The following is a 21,231-nucleotide window of genomic DNA, read 5'->3' as shown; positions in this document are numbered from 1 at the left end:
AAATCAAATAACAGTGTTGCAGTTTCCAGAGATCACTGTGTGTGAAAGCAAAAGTATGAGCTGGACATAGAAAAAGAACATGTCTGTGTTTTCAGTTCTCCAATATGGGTTTGGCTTTTGAGGATGATAAAAGTGTCACAGTGACTGCAGAAGGTAAAGGCCCCTGTTCATGTCAGTGGGTGAAAGAACACCATCAGCTTAGAAATAATTCCCTCCTCGTTCTGCCAGACAAAGCTTGTGTAACCTTTCATGTTTTTGTGCTCTCTCAGAGCCTAATGAGAGATTTAGTGAGAGTCCCTCTACTGACTCCAGTGATCTTTGGAGCCCTGCAGCTTCACATAATGCAAATTTATGCAGCGAGAGCAAGATCCATGTTAAAAATTACGTTCTGTTCCAACATTCAGTTGCTGGATTTTATGCCATTTAGTGACTTATTTATGCAAAATTCCAGACTGTCTGATAACACTGTTTTTTGGACCTGAGACTCTGAGAAGAAATAGGGATAAAGGGAATACCAAGGCTCAGTTTCTTGCAGCAAAGGTATTTTAAAGCAAATAAGAACACTTCTGCTTTGTAACTATCTGAATGATTCCATTGTAAATTCAGCTTTCGGATATTTATTTTAAAAGCTTCTGCTGCTTAAATGATTTTCAGTCTGTGCTGATGCATTGTTGCTTTATCTCCATAGTTTATACAGCTGTCAGATACCTGTGGAGGGTCCCTTATAAATCAATTCCCCAGCAGTAATGTGCAATTGGCCTGAAGGGAGGCTCAAGTCACTTAATCTGAGAGGTGCAAAGAGGCATCTTATGTATTATTTGGTTTTATTTATTTTTGTAAGACTTAAGGCTACTTGAAGCTTTTGTGAAGTAAAAAGGGAGGCTTTTGCCTGAAGGAAATACTATGAACTGTCACTAAATCACTTTGCATTTTCTCAAAACATACCTTTCTTTATTTTGAAGCTCTCCACTTTTATTCTGGTCACGTGTCTGTCTCTGCCAGCTGCTGCAGTTGGGCAAAGGATCTGGATCCTGACTAGGATTCTCTCAGGAAAGCACCATGTTTAAGGAAGTACCTGCAGAAAATTCTGCAGCAACATAATTTTAAGAGTGTCTGGGAAAAGGCGATTTGATCTCTTTACTTCCTAAATAACTTTGTAGTGTGTCTGTCTCTGCATGCACTTATGTACAAGTAAAAGGAACTGAAAGGAGAAGAGGTAGAAAGAACCGCTGGAAAATTAAGGGCTGACTTTCCAGCATTTGTTTTCCTTTTTATAATAGTATATTTTATTTTATTTTGTTTGGCACAGTATTTGCTTGGGAACTGCTGCTCAGAGGCAGCATTTGGCTTTGGTGGTGCCATGTGTGTGTCTGTGTGACCATTTCACAGATGGAAAAATGGAGACACAGGAAGATAAAGACCTGCACAGGGTTCTGTGGTGAATCACTGGCTCAGCCAAAATTAGGGTTTTCCTTCTTACTCTTAATACTTCTTAGATCCAATTCATCCCACCTCTCAAACTCAACTGCTCAGCAAGTTTTTAAATTGAGGAATGATGGCCCAGGTTTAAAGAATGCGACCAGACTTTTATTTAATTTTTGGTTGGATTTGTCAAATGTGCTGTCATTCCTTTCTTGTGCAAACTGTGTGTGTGTGTGTAAAACAATACGGATGTGCTGCAGAGCCCGCTCCAAAACTCAGTGAGGTACTGGGAATCTTCCCATGGAGTTCTCTGAGATTTGGACCAGACCTCAGCCATATATAAAAATTATTTCAAAGGGAGAACCAAGATGTAAACACAAATCATTTCACATCCATGTGTCACAGGAACCTTAATGTGCTGTGAACTTGAATTATCTATTGTTCAAACCTCTCAATGTTTTTCCTTTGTTTCTCTGGGTATTGTACTTTGGAGACCCTATGTGTGGCTGAAGCATCACCACTGAAGTGTGCTCCTTTTAGGAACTGAATCCCATCAGAAGGCCACAACTTGTGTTAATTTGGCCTCATAAATGTCACCCTGATACATAAAAAGGACTGTAAAAATAGGGGAAACATATGTACTAAACATGAACATTACTTGACATACAAATACTAGAATGCATTCCCACACACTGTATAGAAGATTTTATTGTTATCACAGTTTTCTTTTAGGAGTACTAAATCCAGTGGTGATGAAAATAAGTTCCAAATTCAATGTTGTAAATAAATTCACATTCACTGGCAGAATAAGTTTCTGCTTTGTGACAGGAGAGGGTTTAGCCCTTGATGTTAAAGTCCAATTGCCCTTTTGCCATACTCTGTCAAATGGGACCAGTTCTTACCTGTGATGTTGGCATATGAGAGAAAACTGGGCTGCCCAGTGGCAGGTACTGGTAAGAAAAGAAATAAATGAGGTTTTCCATCCTTCAGCATGTTGCAAACACACACTACTCACTGTCTACCTTAGTGACCTTTGTTCTTTGAGAAATTCTGTAGGCTTAGATTATGACATACATTTAAATACATGAGCATGTTTTAATAGGCATTAAATAACATGTGGTATTAGTTCTGCAATTTTTATTGTATGAATTGATCTAGCAAAATATCTGAACTGAGCTCTAAGTATGTGAAGTCAATTAAGCTGCACACACACTTGTACTTGAGAGCACACGTGTTCTGGTAAATTAGAAACACAGTTTGAGGCAAGAAGGCAGATCTGGAGTTTGAAGCAGCTTTTTTTCTGACTAGTGTTGCAAAACATCTATTACTTTTTTCCCCTTGTTTCTTGAAAATAAGGAATGGTAAAATGTGCTCTTGCATTTACTGCTCTATTGAATTTTTTTAGCAAATTTTTGGGCACAAAGGATGGTCAGAGTGGGAGGGTACCTGCCTCATTTGTTCCCAAACTTTTCTGATCAAGGTCTGTGGATTTCAGCTGATTTAGTTTCTAGGTATTTCAAATACTCCAAAAATATTACAGCAAACTAATTCTTTCTGACCTCTTGGGGAGGAGTAGGGATGATTAATTCTACAATGCCCTTTGGTAGTGAGTCAGCAAGTTTCTTACTCATTTGGTTTTCATACAAGCTTTTTTGTTAGTGAATGGGAATTTCCTCTTTTCTCCCTTCTCACACCTAGTGAATAACCCCACAGCTGGGCAGGATTCTCTAAATACCTTGACCAGTCCTAAAACCCCCACATTATGTTCACCTTTTCCTAGCTGAATTGCCTGGTCCTAAGGAATATATCAAAATGTCCAAAACCTCCAAACTCCAAGAAAGTGCTCACATTTCTCTCTTCTTCTTTACTTCATTATCCCTTGAACTTAGAGCTCAACCAAGGAAAAGGGTCAATACTTCTTTGCATGTATTTAGTTTTTCCCTGATGTAATAGTTTTGCCATGGGCAGTTATTTCCATTCTCACTTTCTAGGCTCCAGTTCTTGATACCTCCCTGTACATTATTTTCTTGAAGGGAATGAATAATCCTCTGTAATGCTCTTCGCTGAGGTCGTTGCTGCTTTGAAACAATTAATGTGAATAGTGAACAGTCTTTCACCTTCATCAGGGGCTCTTCTGGCATGCTCTGAAAGAAGCACTGACTGCAGGAAATGTGGTGATAGTTTCTGTTACCTTCACAAATTCAATTTTCTGACACTTGATAAATCGTGTCTGACACGTTTAACAATGTTAAAAACGAAAATACTCCATTTTCACAAAAGCTGTGTAGAGACATGTAGGCAGTGGATATGCTCACTAGAATTCCTTTGTAAATGTGGGCTGATGCTCTTAATTTCCCACTGGCTGTAAAGCAAAATGGCAAATAAGACTATACATTGGGTTAGAAATTTTCTGCTTTTTAGATTTTTTTTCTATGTAGTGATGTAAATTCTTATTTTGCCCAAGGAGATATTTGAATACACATTTGATTAAGCCATGTAACAGCTTTGTTATGTCAACTATTATTTACCCCTCTTTCTGTATCTATTTTAGCCCTGGGTTCTCATAGTTATTGCTTTTAGCCAAGTTAATTGGTGTAAAGTTTTGTTAGTAAATGGCTTTTTTCCCTGCACACTTGGACTCATTCCACAGTGGAAATTATGATGATGATGATCATCATTATCATTATTATTGCTTGACAATAAGCTACACAAAACTTAATTCAAATTATACCCCACTTGAAACCTCTTCAGGTTCAGTCTTTTCCGTGGAGCAGGGTTTCTATGTGTCCTAGATGATCTATGGATTTGTTTAGGGCTTGAACTTTCCATCAGAATCTGGGATTCCTTCTGGATTCACTGTTAAGGGTTTCTCCACATACTTTCGAGGTGAGAAAGGAAAAGTCTCCTCTGTTTTGAGCTTGGTTGTTGCATTCTAAATAAAGTATAAATATTGAGATTAACAATGACTTGCTCCTATGCCCATCACACTCCTGGACTGCTGTTTGGAAAGTGAAAGACATTCTACTCATTCTGTTACAGTCACAACTAGAAGTATGAGAAGGGGATTTCTGCAAGAATAGAGGAGTGGTGTAGTTTATTAACACCCTTCTAGTTAGAATGAGGAAAGGGAAAAAGGGAGAAATGGTAAAATGCTGAATTTCAGGGACGGGAGATTTCTCTAGTGGTAGACACAATAAATAAGTTTGTTTAAGAGAAAAGAAGAAGCCAAGAGGATACGCATGCCTGATGCCAGAGAACAGCCAGTGTGCTTGACACACTGGAGAAACTGTTTCAGAGCAATCCATCCATGGGAAAATATGACCCTTATCATATTACCAAGGTCACTGAAATCCACAGTGGCTTGCTGAGGAAGGGGTTCACTGGGCAAATGAGAGATGCCTCGGGTGGGATGCTGTCCTGGGACCTGCTCCATGTAAGATTTTCAGAATTTAAAATACAGGGATGAATTTATAATTAATAGATTTTCTCTTTGTTCTCTCTTTCAAAATCCTACTGAATTTCTATAGGAAAAAAAAAATCCAGAGGAAAGAAGGAATTGTTACATATGTACTGAATCAAAGCAACGTTGGGGGAAATGTCCCCTCAGTAGTTTTTAAGTTAATTTCATATTAATTAAATCTCTTGTAAATTTGCCTTGAAGAAGTTTGGCTGAAGCAAAATCTGGAATTAGGATAAGTCAAGGAATCATTTCAGGCAGTGAAAGGAAAATCTTAATTTTTATAAAAGAGGAAAAATCTTTTGATGGAAAACCTCATGATGGGAAGCCTGTTAGATTAGAAAATTTACATAAATGCACTTTTGCATGCAATATAGAGGATGCAGCTTAGCAGCAGAAAAAAAGTCAAACTCTTGCAGAGTGTACTGTAGTGAAGGGTGATCTGTAAAGATTTTTGGTCTCATGTTTTCTAAGATTTGGTGCAAATTTTCTCTGTGACTCTTTGCTGTGACCTGCAGCCAGTACAGACCTGTCAGAACATTAGAGAAGAATGTCTGTCACATAGAAGAAATGCAGAATTCCATGGCAAAAGCAAGGAATCCAAATAAAAAAAACCAAATGAAAAACCTCAACATCTGCAAAAAGTAGGATTTCACTCAAGGGAACTGTGTGAAAAGTGCACTATTATCTGTTGTGCAAGTTGCCACAGGGATGGCTACACTGAATAATTAAAGCCTTGCAGTTTTAATCTACTTTAATTATTAAATATCTTTAGTGGCCTGTAATTCAGTGTAAACCCAGAAATGTATGCGTTTGGGTATATTTAGTCTATACTGGCACTTTGGTCAAGAGATAAAACGTTGTCATCAGTTGCCAGTGCACAGGTTGGATTTTTGGTGGTGCCTGAATGGTTTTTCCAGGCTCTGGAATGGCAGAAGTTTAGACTGACCCGAGGTTGTTATTCAGATTCCTGTGATGAGCACCCCACCTTGCTCCTCAGTGGAGGTATGTTGGCATTATCATGAGGATTTTAAAGCTGGACTGAAGGTGGCAGAGCCTGGCCCAGCAGGCACAGGGTGGGAATTTGGGAAGTTCTTACCTTTCCCAGTGAACCATTGTGGTAGCAGGTCTGCGTAGGTCAAGTAGCACCGGAATCTCCAAGGATTCCTGTTTAAATCAACACCTTAGCCATGTGTTAGCATGAGCAGTGTGGGAAATGGGGCTGGAATCTGGCTTGTAATAACTTGGGCTGCTGGGAATGGTATCCACACACTCCGTGGCAGAAGTCATGTGGGACAGGAAAGTTTTTCCAGGATTTGGACCACAATTAGATTAATTAATATTTTAGCATGTGCTTTGCGACAGTTTTAGCATAAAGCACATGTCCGTGTATTCAAATCCCAGGGATGTTTGAGTATTTTCTTGTCTTTTGAGTAGTGCTGCTATAAAAACAAAATATAAATAAAATATAAATATATTTTATAAATATAAATAAAATATAAATACAAAATGCCTGCTCTAGTCAACAAAGGGGTTTTGGGGTTTAAATTAAAACTGAACAAAGAATCTGACCTACACTCTTCCACTTTTTATTTTTCAAGGAAGTTCCTTTTCTAAAAAAAAAATAAATTAAAAAAGGGACTTTTTGTAGTGGTGAAAATGCAAGATTCAATTTTTTTCCTTCAGGAGGTTTGTGCAGTCACTGCCCATCATCCCTCTGATATCACCAAGAACGACTGCTAAATTCTTTTTAGGCACTTCCACTTTTACAGTTTTCTTGCTCTACTTTATCAGGAAAAGGTCTTGGCTTCAAACCAAGAGGGCCATTTGGGTTTAAATTCTGACAGGTTTAAAAAAAAAATAAATCTCATTTTGAAATACATAAACCCATAAATAAAAGATTAAGTTGTATTTTGAACAGGACTTTTCTTCCAGCTGAGGTAGAGGAGCTGGAGAAATGTACTGAGCTGTGGAGTTTCTGCAGCTTCAGGGGTGGAAATCACAAAATGTCCTGGAAGAACTCAGCAGTGGCATTAAAATGGGAAGGATTGGGAGGTACTTGAGCACCACTGGACCAAGAGCTGATGTGAAAAGCTGGTGCCATGAGAAAGCTGCCAAGTTATCTTGGCATTAAGAAACGTTTTTGTGAGACATGGGTATCAGCCCACTGATAAGGTACCACAAAACGAAAGCCATCTCCACCCTTTGCAACAGCAGCTGTGGCTCAGTGGCTGAGAGAAGGCAGCAAGAGGAGCTTGGTGAGCTGAAAGGGAAAGGTGAGTTGCAGGCAGGATGAAATTTGATAAAGGAGGTGAGAGAGAAAATCGTGTGAAGGTTTTGTTCTGGCCTTTGGGTGCCAGGGTTCAAAGAGCTGAAATGTGTGAAGGTTCCCACTAGGAAATGAGTGTTTACACCTCCCTAGGCTCAGAAAACTGGACGGATAAGATGCCTTCCTTTTGACGTGAAAAAGACTGAAAAGGGAGTTGCTATTTTAGACAATGAGCAGCTGTTCTCTACAGCCCAAAAAGGGTGGGGAAGAAAACACAAAGTTGTAGGATGTGTTGCAGTTTCCCTCCAGGTTTTCTTCATGAATCATATAACATTTTCTGATTTTTTTAAGCAAGGAGGATGAAGGAATACCACATTAACCCAAGCAGCCTAACTGACACATGCATTTATTCATTTGGAGAGTTTCTTTTTCATCATTCTGTATGCAAACAGATTGGCATTGTTTTAATGCTAAGTGTTTTCTTTGCTAATCTGGGTGAGATTGATGCATGAAATGCAGAGCTCTCTAGCCAAGTGCTCTTAAAGGAAAGTACCATGGCCCATGAATAATAAATTTTAAGCAAGACTAAAGATACAAGATGCTGTTCAAACCCAGGCCAAATGGTTTCTCCACTCTGAACAACAGCTGTAAACATAGCATGGCTTCACTCACAGATTTAGGAGATTTAAATTACACGATTTATGCCTGGGAATTTTGGAGCCATGGTGTTCATATCTACCTTTCCCTCCTCCTCAGCAAAATCTTACCTTTTATCTCTGGAATTTTAAAATTATGACTTCCTAATAATGCATAGAATTCAAAGAACTAAATCTTGTCCTTGCAGAGCAGTTGTCTTGAAAATAAATATGAAGGTTATGTTAACTAAATGGTCTGTGAATGCACAGCCCTGTGTTCATTTTTCTCAGTGTCTGAGCAGGAACATTTCTGAAAGTCTTCTCTTTCAGCTCATACCTGGGACAGCCAGAGCTCTGTGTCTCCATGGGCTGAAGGCTCAGTGTCCAAGGTACTGGTAGCAATAATTGCCCAGGTTTTTCTATTAGTTAATATTTTATAAATTAATTTTTTAATTGTTAACATTTTATAAATTAATTAACAATTTATAAATTTCTATTAGTTAACATTAATAAAACATTTTGGTAGCCTTTCCAATGGTCCCCATCAGAGCTGCTGGGTGCTGCTCTCTCATTTTGATCCTTGTTTTGGATCCAGACAGAAATTCCATTGTGTTGGCATTTGCTTATCTAAAGACTTTATGTGCATATTCCATGCTCTGTTCCTCTTTCTTTTTGTGTTGGGAATTTTTGAATAATCAAATTTAATATCCAATTAAAGGGCATTTGTGGCCTTTTTAAAGTTTCTCATAGGGTGCCCACTAGAAAAGGTATCGTTGGCTTTTCTAAATTGTTGAAATAAGAAATTCTAAATCCTTCCTATTACGGTTTATTAGGGTCTCTGTGGTTTTGGTTAATTGTCACAGTCTCGTTTACTGTAGGTGGAGGAATTTTAATGTATAGAGCAAGATGGTTTATTAAATCAAAAATATTTTATGGGAAGTTGCTTGAGCTGAAGGAAATAGTGTAAAATGCACTCTTGGGGGCCCAGCTTTCTTAGTCTCATGTAAGAAACAAAGAAAGAACATCTATAAACTAAAAGTAGAAAACTCTAGGTCACAAACCAGGACTGCCTCTTCTTTCTTGGGTTGTTTGTATACCAAAACTCTGAATTTTTCATCATTGCCTACAATACTGAGCTGCAGCAGATCATCCCAGTGTGGTGCCTGCACATTAAAGAATTGCTCTGTCTAATCCAAAGGCAGAATCCAACCCCAGTCAGCCAGAGGAAAACTGAAATTTCCATGAAATCAGACCTGGAGTCTGGTGGTGATGAATTCACAGTGCTGATGGAAAAGGGCCTGGGAGAAGGGTCTGGTGTGTCCTTGGACCCCTGCCAGTAGGACCTTGGCCATGAACACCTTGGCTGCAGTTTGCCATTCCAGGTTTCCAAATTAGCTGCTGCTCATAGGAAGTAGTTGGTTTTATCTGGATTTTGGAGGGCAGAGGGGGAGGAAAGAAGAAAACAATTTACTTTTTGGTTTTCTGCTTAAATTAAGGCTGTCAGGTGGCTTTAACTGAGAGTGGGCAAATCCCCACTGTAGGTGCACATGGTCCCACTTGACCCATTTTCCTAATGCACTTAAAAGAGGGTTATGTTTGTTTTTAATGCATCCCTTCAGAATACAGGAAAATTGAGGTTTTGTGACAGCCTGATAATTGAAGTGCACTCTCCTACAGCAGTGGCTTTTCAAGGCGAATACAGGTGGGCCCTACATCTCCAGGCAAAGCAATCTGTCCTTCCTTTTATTTCTAAAGAGTAATTATTCCCAATTGCTTATGTTTTCCTGCATCTCTCTCTCTCATGTGGTTTTTGCTTTGTAACTCTGTAGGTATTTATAGAGCCTTCGCTGCTGTCCTCTGTGGACACCTCTGAGTGAGCCTTGAGTTTTATCCTGGGGATTTCCTATGGGGTCATGAAAAATTACAAGAGAGATATGATGTATGGGAAATCTGTGTCCAACCTTGGAAGCAAGTGCTGTTCTCTGGTCCCAGGCTAGTGCCTGCTGCAGTGAAGTATCGTTCTGTTCCACAGTGTGTGTCATTTCTTCTTGATATTTTTCTACTCAGTAGCTGATGTCATCTGCTTTTTTCCTCCTCAATTATGCTTCTAACATAGAAAATAATTGCAGGGAGCAAGAGATAAAAAGCTTCTGAGAATTCCCATGGATTCCCTTCTGCTTCAGACAAGTAAAGATCCCTCTGGCATCATTGGAATTTTCTTGCCTGCTGGTATTGAGAAGTCCTGAGGACTGTGTACAAAGAAATAGAAAGGCTGCATTTTAGTAGTGGGAATTTTAACAGTACAGTCTGACTCGAGTCAGAGACACTATCTCATCTGGGGCCCAATCCTGCTGTCAGTACAATTCAGAGGGATAAGATCAAGCCTCGAGCTGGTGCTGCAGTGACAACAGCCCTCACACAAAACCTTTTGAAGGGACTCTTTGTGTTCAACAGGCCCTGGCAAACTGAGTCCCAGTGGCAAGTATAGAGGGAAGACAGAGCTGATGAAATTGCCAGGGTCTGTGATAAACCCAAGGACAAAACATAGCAAGCATCACAGAAATCTATGAAGTACAGTAAAAAGGAAAAAAAAAAAAAAAGGCTATAAATATGTTGAAGATGATGTTTCAGATAGGAATGGGGCACAATTTGTCCCTGACAAGGCACCTGGAATGCTTGATTGTAAAGCTGCAGTGATTTGAATTGAATTCCTGTGATCTGCCTGTGGGAACAGCCATGATGGCATTTTGCACCTTCCTCTGGGTAAGACACTGCTGTAGGGGAAAGAGGACCACACAATTTTTCAGCAGGATGAGCTGAGTGGGAAAACAGAGCAAAACTGAGGGGGTTTATTTGCCTTACTCAGGTTTGAAGCTGGAACCAATCATTGATTTCACTTGCAGGTGAACACTAAAGGCTTTGACTTTTCCTCTCTTTTTTCATTTCTTTACATTTGTATATAGGTGGCTTCAAACATCTCTTCTTTATAGTGTAAATCAGACTGCTGTAATGAAAACACTGAAAACTTTTCATGCACCTTGCAACAAAAAATGTTTTATTTACAAGCTGGCTGCTTTGTGCTGAAAGGCCACACATAAAATATTAAACCCCCATATTTATTGTCATCTTGGCATAGCATTTGGCTTCCCTATCCTCTTGCAAACATCATTGATAAATTTCTATAGCAAGCACAGGGAGCATAACGCCACATATCTCTAAAAAACACCAAACAAAAACACTAAGGCAATTCAAATATGCAAATGATTCTCTAATTACTTTTTTGCAGACAGAATTGAGGAGTAATACCCATTAAATCAGTTTGGGAATGTTGGCCCTATACAATACATATCAGAGGAAGGACGTTGGCTGAAATCAGTCATACTGCAGACACAGCAGGCAGGGCTCCATCCATCTTCTGGAAATTGTAATCCTGTGTGCTAAGTTTTTATGTAAATTTTTGCTTGAATTGTTAATCAAATAAGATACTCACCAGCTGCTGCTCTTCATGGTATAATCAGGAGCCCTTAAAGGGAATTCCATAAAAGAGAAAGGCCAAAACTGTAATTATCTCACAGAAGCAGAATTTTTCTCTCATGAGAACAGATTTTTTCCATTGAAAATGAATCCATTTGCAAACATAATGATTGTAATTCACATGAAGAAATTAATTTTCAGTTACATACTCAGCTGTACCTGTCACTGCCTTTTAATTCTGTTCCCAGGTCTCTAATGAGTCTGGTGATAAATTTTAAGTGAAAGAAAGGTTCTCAGAAGAGATGGAAAATTTAAAATTAGCTCCAAGAGCTGGACATCAAACACCTACTTGGAGTTCCACTGAATCTTTCTCTGGTTCTTAGAAATAAGCAATTTACAGTTGTAATGAGAATCTTAGGTGAAATTACAGAACAGAGGAGTGACAGGGATTTTTTTAGAAGGAACAAGGTTTTTCTCTGTTATTTTGAGCTCTGAGTATGTCTGTGAGTGCACACATAATATATAATATTCTGCCTACATGTCACAGCCAGGCTGATTCTCTTATTCACACCATAATCTCATATACAGCAGTTGAATACTTCTGATTTGATCATGTGCAGAGAGATAGTTTGGAACTGAAACATAGATCAGGGTGAATCTTGCTATCAATTCCTTCTGTGAGTGTCAGATCACACTAGATATTTTTTAATAAAGATAAAATTAATATATTCTTGCATAGCTCAGGTTTCTATGCAGCTGCTATGTAAAGCATAAACCTGATGAGAGGGAGAAAAATGCCAGCTGAGGTGAAACCAACTATATCTTGTCTGCAGAGGTTTTCTTCAAATTCAGTCTTCCTAGACAAGTTCTTAAGCTCAGAAATACTCTTCAGGTCCTTCTCTGGATTAGTTTAACCCATATTACATATGGCAAAATAACCCCCACTACACATGGCAGAACCCAACTCTTGCTTCACTTGGGTTCTGCCCTGGAGTCCAGCTCCTCTCTTGCTGTAACACTGTGTATCTGTCACCCTGAGGAAAGAATGGGGAAACTTGTCACATCTTTCATTTTCAAATTCATCCTTTCCTGCTATTTTGAAGGTTTTTTTTTATTTTTTCCCCCCTTTGAGGACTGTTCTACACCTTTTGTCTGGTGTTTGGTTTCTGCCATTTGACCTCTGTTCCATTCCCAAGGAAAAGAGACGCTGGTGGGACACCTCTGCACCATGTTTGCTCTTTCCATATTTTATCTTTTTTATTCATGGTGAAAATAATAAAAAGCACAAAATGGCTTGGATTGGAAGGGACCTTAAGGATCATCCAGTTCCAACTCCCCTGCCATGGGCAGGGACACCTCCCACTGGAGCAGGCTGCTCAGAGCCTCATCCAGCCTGGCCTGGAACACTTCCAGGGACGAGCCAGACTGTAACTGAGGGGTGATGGATGTTTCTGCAAAGAGACATATAAATAAGTTGGTTTTTTTTTGGTTTACAGCCTTATTTCATAATTGGAATTAATGACTTTTCCTGGAAGAAAATCAGGCAGCGAGCAATGATTATCTTAGTCCTTGGTTAGGACTCTTGCACATTCTGATAATGAGTGAGTATCATTTCTTTTTACTGGCTTAAAAATTCCATTTCAGTTTTTAAAAAACTAAAATCTGAAAAAGAAACCAAGCAAATGACATACCCCACATTCTCAAACCCCCAAATCACTCCATATGGTAAAGTTTGTTTTCTTGGACTGTTTGCTTTGCAAATTTGTTTTCAAAATATGAATTATCGCTCAGGCTAAAAAATAAAAGAACAAGTATTTTTAATTTAAGTCACTGAAAAACATTCTTTTCACCACAATTCTTGGCTTAAATAATGAGATGCAAAGTGGTAATTATCAAAACAAACATTTTGAAAAATTAATTTTTAAAAAGAAAATATTTATCCTTAGTTTTCCATAAGTTTTTCTGGAGCACAGATGTATTTTGATGTAGTGTGTGCTGAATGTAAAAAACGAGATAGAATTGTGTGCTATTTATCTTGGGAGGAAAAAAGAAATCCCACATCTAGCAATGCAGCAATAGTAGTAGATTATAAAAACATCTTGAAAAAGAGCAAGTCACATGTACTCTACAATTTTTTTAAAGAAAATATTCTTTGTTTTATAAACTCTGTGAAGCTTTTCATAGTTGTGACATAGTCTATAAGCCACTTACACCAAATTTCTTGTCTTTACCCTATGAGATTTTAACCAGATAGAGACAGATTTTACATATTTTAAAAAAACCTGGAAAGGTGTCATTGGAGGATGATCCAAAGTACAGTTTGTTACTGAAAGGATATGGTTTATTCTCTCAAGATATGACTGGGAGAAATCTATGCAGACAAATGTGAATGAAACTTGCTGGCAAAGAGTGTTTGCAAACAAATTTTTCAACACTGTTTTTCAGAAAAATTAATCTTTCTTAGAATTGTTTGCAGCAGTAGTAGTTTAATCCAATTTTCCTGTGAATTGTATTTCTGTGAACCAGTCCTACCCATAAGCATTTTCTCCTAAATTGGTGAAGGAATGTGTTTTAAAAATTCTAAGAGCAATTAAAGCAGGAGGAATTTTTCTCTTCATTCTTGGAACCCCTTATTGGTAATGTCAAAAGAGGTTTATTTTTCCTGAATCTAATGATTAACAATAAAGCTATAGAAACAGCAAGTCCTACCTAAGGGGTCAACAATTAGTGAACTGCACATAGGTTTAGACAGATGGAAGCAGTTACAGCTCAACCATGGGGCAGGAGAAACTGAACTCAATGGCCGCACTTCCAAAAAGACTGCAAGATATAAAATGCTCCACCTATAAAATATGTAATAAAATATTTACAGAATTCCACAAGATCATTCAAATCTCAGTATAAAAAAAAAAAAGCCAAAAAAGGGTGTGGAAGGGGAAATAAAATCTGCCTCTTGCAAAACTTGCTGCTGATACCATGGAAGAGAACTCCATTTTCCTTTTAATTTCCAGTAGGGAATGTGCTCTGAGTCACAGGGTGCTATAGGGCAAACATCCTCATGGAACAAAGAGTGTTCCTGACACAAGTGAGAGCAGTTGCTAAGGAAAAAAAGCTACACAAAGACTCACCTGGTTCCATTGTGTAGAAGAATGTTGAAGCAATCTTTATGCATTAACTTGCTATCAAAAAAATATGAAGTCTAAAAAGGAAGAATGTCTCAAAGCCTGTGGAAATGTAACCAGTGAGCTAACACTGAGTAATCCTTCTGCCTCTGCCAAACTAAGCATTTCCTATCTGATAGATTAAATTCTAAAGATAAATGCTAAACATCAAGTGCAGCAGCCTAAAAATATCAGGCACTGATTTGAACAAAACAGTTTGTTTGTTCATACCTTCAAAGGGGTGTTTTCCAGAGTGTTGTAGGAACAACCGTCCCTTCCCTAACAATGAAATCCATAATGATAAATTATCTTCCCTCTTGCACACATAAAATGGGCTTTAATTCTGTCCATAGGATACACATTGCATGCTGTGCAGGTCGCTGCTGAGGATGTATTTTCCAGGGTAGCATTAATGAACTGTGTTTTGATGTGAGCTGGGATGTTCAGGAGGAAAAGCCTGAAGGATCAGGATGCCTAGTGAAAGAATCATTTTGGCTGTCTTGTAGTCTTCTGAGAAGTTCTACATCACTCTTAGCCAAGAACATTAGTAGGAGGAACAGAGATGAGTGTGAAGGAGTGGCCAACAGGAATTGCTCCCTTGCAGGTTATGGCATGATCCTACTTGGTTTTAACCCTTTCTGTGTGTCCAAGTGTTTTCAGAATGGGATAAGCTATAGGGTGATCACAGCTGGAGTACGATCCCAGGGAAATGCTTCTGCCCACCTCCCTCAAGACTTGTGATAAGATTTAAACTTAGTTCCCTTCTTTGGAGAAGAGAAGGTTGTGTGGAGAGCTCACAGCAGCCTGCCAGTATCTGAAGGGGTCCTACAAGGAAAGCTGGAGAAGGACTCTTCATTCAGGCACTGGAGTGACAGGACAAGAGGGAATCCCTGGGACATGGGACAACCTGAGAGTAGGTTTAGAGTAGATGTCAGGAAGAAAAGTTTGACCCTGGGGGCAATGAAGCACTGGCACAGGTTGTCCAGATAATCTGTAGCTGCCCCATTCCTGGAAGTGCTTGAGGGCAGGCTGGGTCAGGCAGAGAGCAGCCATTGCTTAGTCTAGGGGAAGGTGTTCCTGCCCACAGCAGAGAGATTGGAACCAGATGATCCTTAAGGTTCCTTCCAGCCAAACCGTTCTATGATCCTAAATTTAGCAAGAATTTGAAATGGAATCTTTATGGCCAAGTGAATCTATAAGCAGAATTGTCTCAATTCTGGGACTTTACCTTGATTTTCAAATGCATTAGTGCTCCAAAATACAAGGTGCTGAAACCCAGACTCCCAGGGTGTTTGGATACCTACTTCTGCTTTAAATAAAGAGGAGTAAACCTAACTCTGAGAATTTTGTTCCAAGTGTGCTCTGTCAAGGAATCCATCGAAAAGCTATGGATTACCTTCAGCTCAATAATGCCTTTCTATCAGAAGAAGCAGCAGGAATGAACAATAATTGAAATAATTATTCCATGAGGTGTTTTGTTCTGTTTAGTTCTTTTTGAAGTTTAATTCTGTTTCTAAGGCATTGTACAAGCCATGGAAGGGAAATCCCACTGTTTCTCTTGTCAGATGGATAACAGCTCCAACCAAATCCAATGGTCTCGTTTTCAGTGTGCCACGGCCACCACCCCGTGCCCCAAGTGACTGCACTGAGCTGAGCTGCACAGGGCTACAGCCCAGTCAACTTTAAGGTCCAATCCCACAGTCAATGGGAGTGTTGTCTGTTTAAGGACTGCAGAATCTGGCCTCTCTCCAAGTTTTTACAGGTCAAATAACATAAGGGAATATTTTAGTCTGAACCATTTCCTGAATTCCCAATGAAGAATGTAGAGTCAAAATATAATGAATGGTGACTGCATTCTACTCTAAACAATAGCTGCTATTTACCAAACAGTGTGTAGTGTGTAAATTAAATGTGAGATTTCCCCCTGGTCTTTTGACTTCTTAGAAATTTTTCCTTCTTAACACTTGGGATTTGGACTGACTACAGAATTTCCTAGAGATGCATATGGATACTGCAGTGAAGGATTTCAGAGACGTTAGCCTTCAGTGCAAGGCAGATTCCTGCATGATTTGAATACCACACATACAGAGCATACACTGACATAACTCATTTTCTTTTGCTCAAAATTTGTCTTCCAAATGAAAACAAGCACTTCATCACACTTTGCTGGATTTTTGTGCACACCCTCACAATCATTGCTTCCCCAGTAGCTTTTTTCCTCGGTGAGAAAATTAATGGCATGAAGGGACAGCACTTTGATTTGCATGCAGGTCCATTACATCTTCATGGCATAGAACTCGTGTTTACCAGCTTTGGTTACAACACTGTAAACTGTGACATCCATTTTATGGAGGTAATGAGAATCCATTTTATGGAGGTAATGAGAGAATGCCCTAAGTACCTTACAGGAAGATTTGTGTGACCTCCTTCACTTCAAAATGGTATCAAGACTGAAGATGCTCTAGTGGACTCTGAGATTTAAATTAAACTATGTCTGATTAGTTTTCTGCAGGAATCTTTGACTGTTATAGTCTTGCAGGTTGTATGAAAATGGGCAGTATGTTTTTAGATTTAACAGAGCTGTGTGTGTCACTTCACACTAGTATAAATTTAAGGATTTGTGAAAATGACTACACAAACCTTTTACAGAGTGGACAGGCAGAGCTTCAGGCCATCTTTGCACAACTTAAAAAAAAAAAAGTCTAATGACTTATTTACTGAATGTGTGTTTCAAAATATTACAGAAAAGCATGTAAGTGCCAGGTGAACTGTTGCTTCATTTCATGAAATGAATAATGATTGCATTAATGGGGGACTCATGCACTTGAAGGTGAGCGTGTGTTAAAGTACCTTGCCAAATCAGAAACAGTCATTAATTTTAGCTGCCAAACTATTTTTGTGGTTTTGGACTGCAAATTGGAATACTCAAAGAGATCAGATATCAGTATCCCATGGGAACAAATGAATACATAGGAATATCAATGTCTTCTTGGACTTAACACAGGGGAAAAAAATGAGCTATAGATCCAACATCTTAGGTCACCGTAAAGGGCTTTGGAATAAAAAACATGCAGGAAACATGCTTTGCCTGTAATGGTGTGAAGCTGGCGCCGTCCATAACATTTCTACAACAAATCCATTTCAATTAGTATGAACCAATATGGGATTTTAATATGGAGTTTATCCCTGGAAGTGTTCAAGGCCAGGTTGGATGGGGCATTGAGCAACATCGTCTAGTGGGAGGTGTCCCTGCCCATGGCAGGTGAGCTACAAGATGAGCTTTAAGGCCCCTTCTGACCCAAAACATTCCATGAGTCTAAAGTGAGTCAGTCAGTATTAATTTTCCTCTTGATGTGTTTTCTTAGTAGTGACTAACTCATTTTATGAAGCCTTTAGGATTGACCATCAAGTCAGGAGGTGCAGTTTTTTGCTAGAGAAGGCTGGAACCTTCTGTTCAGTTTTTGCAATTGCCTCCTGGCAGTCCTGTGGATTGCAGTCCCTATAGTCATTATTCACTTGACCAATCCCAGTGGTTTCAATGGATTTACTTACAGTAAGAAATGTTCTGCCCCCTGTGGAAATGTCCTGTTTCTGTATGGATATGGATCTTTAATTGCTCTTTCAGAGGCATCAGGTGAGTGATGCAACTGAACTACTTGTGGCTGGCACAGGCATGTGTCCCTGAAAAGACATTTTTTGGACTTTAACACCAATATTTCTATCCAGAGTGTGCAATTTCATGTATAGATCTAGTTTATAAGTGTATGGTGCTACTTCCAGACTGCAGCACAAGTTTCTTCAGTGTAGCTTGGCTTTGAACTGTTTGACTTTTGTAAGCATAGTTTCCAGTTGTAGTGTACAGCTTTTAAAAGACCACTGCACTATTGCTGAGCTGGTCAGGAAATATTTCAATACCTGCATTAGAAGGTAAAATAGCAAATTAAAGGACAATTTTAATTGGAAAGTCAAAACCCATGACTGTTTCTTCAGTTTGCAGCAAACAAATGCATTTTCAGGTGAGAAGTGCCAAAGCCTGTAAAAGTTTGGAGGAAAAACACTTGAAGCAAAAAAGAGAAATGTAATAGTAGCAAACACTTTTAAACAAAAGATTAATGGTTTATTTGGGAGCCAATCAGTCTCTCTCTGCAGTGCACAGCAAAAGAACAAATAAAAATATCATTTAAAAACGCCAATTTTCTGACACATCAAAGTTTAGTTTTCTAAGCAGCTTAGCAACAATTGCAAATGCTGCTAACCCCCAGACAGTCTGGGCTGGGTGGCAAGTTTTAATTTAAAGAGCAGCTATATGGGCATACCAGCTTGATGGAGCTGCAAAAATGCATTGGCAGGAAACAAATCCCTCTCCCACCCTTTATTTGATCTTTCATCCCTTTTTCCTCAGTGATGGAGAGGTAAGGCCTGAACATCTCCCTCAATCTTCTGTTTCAGGCTTTTTCAACTAAGTCAGGATTTTACTAACACTTACCATGACAGGAGAGGAATGATTTACCCATAAATTGGTATCCAAGGAGGTCCTGTGCTTCTTTCTGACAACTCTGCCTAAAATACATTCAGAATAAGAGTGATGACAGTTTCTGATGAAAATCTAGCATTTCTATGACAAATCCAGTGTTTCCTGAAAGATTGCATCTCCTTTACAGAGCATAATGGAGTTTGTGGACTTCAAATGGGATTCTCAAAGGTTTTTCTCAGTCCTTTTGGTGAAATTGGTTTTTTGGTAGATCTCATGTTGAATATTTTAGGGTTAGATGGCAGCTTTCTCCTCAATCCGTGTGTGTGAGTGCTCAGCAAACACAACACCAAGACAGGGGTGCAGGATGCTCTTTGCAAGGGCACACATGGACCACACTGCTGCTTCCCTGATCATCCACATCAGCCACAGGGATGTGAAAAGAGAGCTCTTAAAATGTTTCCCTGCAGGTCTGGGTATAGGCACCCAGAGATTTGGCAGGGAACTTTGAAGGACCACGTTGATGCACATCCATTGGGCAGGCACAGATCTGTGATGATTTGTCTGACATAAAGGACGTGGTAGAGGATTTGTCTGACATAGCTGAGTTGTAAGGAACATATGACTGTAAACAGGAACACTACTCTTCTTTCATATGATTATTTTAATATATAGCCAGCTAAATATGTAATAAAATACTCAACTTTGAAAGTTGCTTGTTTTTCTTTCCTCCTCATATTAGGCTTCATCTGCTTGTGCAGCTAATTCTTTGGGAAGGATTCTCCCCCACATTTAATTTTATAGGTCATTTGATGCAGACTTGCTACATCACAGACATATAACAACATGAAAAAAATTGGTGTTTTTAAACTGTTTTCTTATTTATACATCTTTTTCTTTTTTTGCTTTGTTCTTATGCAGCAGATTACAAACAGAGGTTTTATTTCTTTGTATTCCAAACAGTGGCAGATCTATATTAGCATGGTCTCCATGCCAATTTTCTGTCTGCTGAGCTCATCTAACTTTTCTAAAGTGCCCATCAAACAATTTATCCAAAGAACAGAATATTCAATAAGTGCAACATTGCTTAAGATCTTTGATGCCTAATCAGCACAAGTAGCTCTAAAACATTTGTATGATATTGCCTTCTAAGCTTCTAGTTTGTTGCAGCAATGGTTTCAATTAATCTGCAGCTATCCATTAACATGTCATGTGTCTTTGATTAAATGTAGGCTTGGTTGTTGGTATTTTTCCTAAGGACTGCAGTTCATTGTCCCATCAGTACACTTGGTGTCATGTGGGTTTTATGGAATGGGAGCAGGAGTTGAAACAGGCTGGATTGCCAGAATCTGCTCTTGAATTCAGTGCAGTTAGATCAGCATTTTGCTTGACTTTTCCCCATCTTCTCATGGACACCCAGAATCAGTGCTACCTACAGGTGACATCTTTGGAGGCTTCATGTGGCATTCTGGTATAGCATTTCAAGTGTATTACTCTGGCTTTAGGTTTCCTGAGGATTTCCGTTAATGATTTTCAGTCACTTTTTTTTTGAGATGCATTACAGAGATTCATGCTTTTATAACAGAAGCACAGGGATATTTAATTATTAGAGTAATAATAGCACTGTATTTCCTCCTTCCACAGAATGCCATTCAATAAAGGAAATGTCTCTCTTGGTCTGCTGGCATCAACACTGTTCTTTCCTCTCTCTTTTACTCCAGAACATCACTGTTTTTACAAAACACTGTTATTCTGCTGAAGCCTCACCTAAAAATTGTTGCTGAACATTGATATCTCTTTGGACAGAGGGGTTTCCAGAGAGATGGACATTGTTATTTGGATATTTATATTAATTGTCAGTTCCATTATACATTAATAGATTAGGAAAAAATAATTATCTTGGTTCAAATGATACCTTGAGGTTTTGCTGTAACCTTTATGCTCCAGGCTGCTGTGATCACTACTTTGTACTGCTCTGCCTCTAGATCCTCACGGGAGTGCATCAATCAATCTTTTCTCACAGTTAGCTGGATCACCCCCAAAATATCGCTGCCACCAAACTCCTCTTCCTGCCTTCCTGTAATCCATACAACCCAGCCCTCATTATTCTGTGTTGTCAAGATCTTTGTGCTTTATACTTGGCATGCTGCTCTGTAGAATTGGAAGTAGTCTCAGTTTTTATTCCAGCCTTTACAAGTTAGAAACATGTTATGATGTAGGCAGGTTTTTCTAGCAAGTGCACAAAGAGCAGTAATGTGCACATATGTGTGTCTGCTTTAGAACAAATAAGGGTACTGAGACTGAGATGCCACTGGACAATCACAAGAGGGATCATTAAATCA

The 21,231-nt window shown here is 39.0% G+C and overlaps 1 long non-coding RNA gene across 1 annotated transcript in view; it reads left to right on the top strand.

Moving 5' to 3' along the window:
- Positions 1-486: 486 nt before the first annotated feature.
- Positions 487-21,231, top strand: part of LOC131578127 (uncharacterized) — a 30,223-nt gene continuing 9,478 nt past the window's right edge. Inside the window, exons 1-2 of the long non-coding RNA XR_009277380.1 lie at positions 487-540; positions 12,754-12,858. This is a non-coding gene — a long non-coding RNA (uncharacterized LOC131578127). The remainder of the gene's footprint in view (positions 541-12,753; positions 12,859-21,231) is intronic.

This window comes from Poecile atricapillus, chromosome 3, assembly GCF_030490865.1.
Source record: "Poecile atricapillus isolate bPoeAtr1 chromosome 3, bPoeAtr1.hap1, whole genome shotgun sequence".
NCBI classification, from domain to species: Eukaryota; Metazoa; Chordata; class Aves; order Passeriformes; family Paridae; genus Poecile; species Poecile atricapillus.
This window is presented reverse-complemented; position numbering and strand designations above follow the sequence as displayed.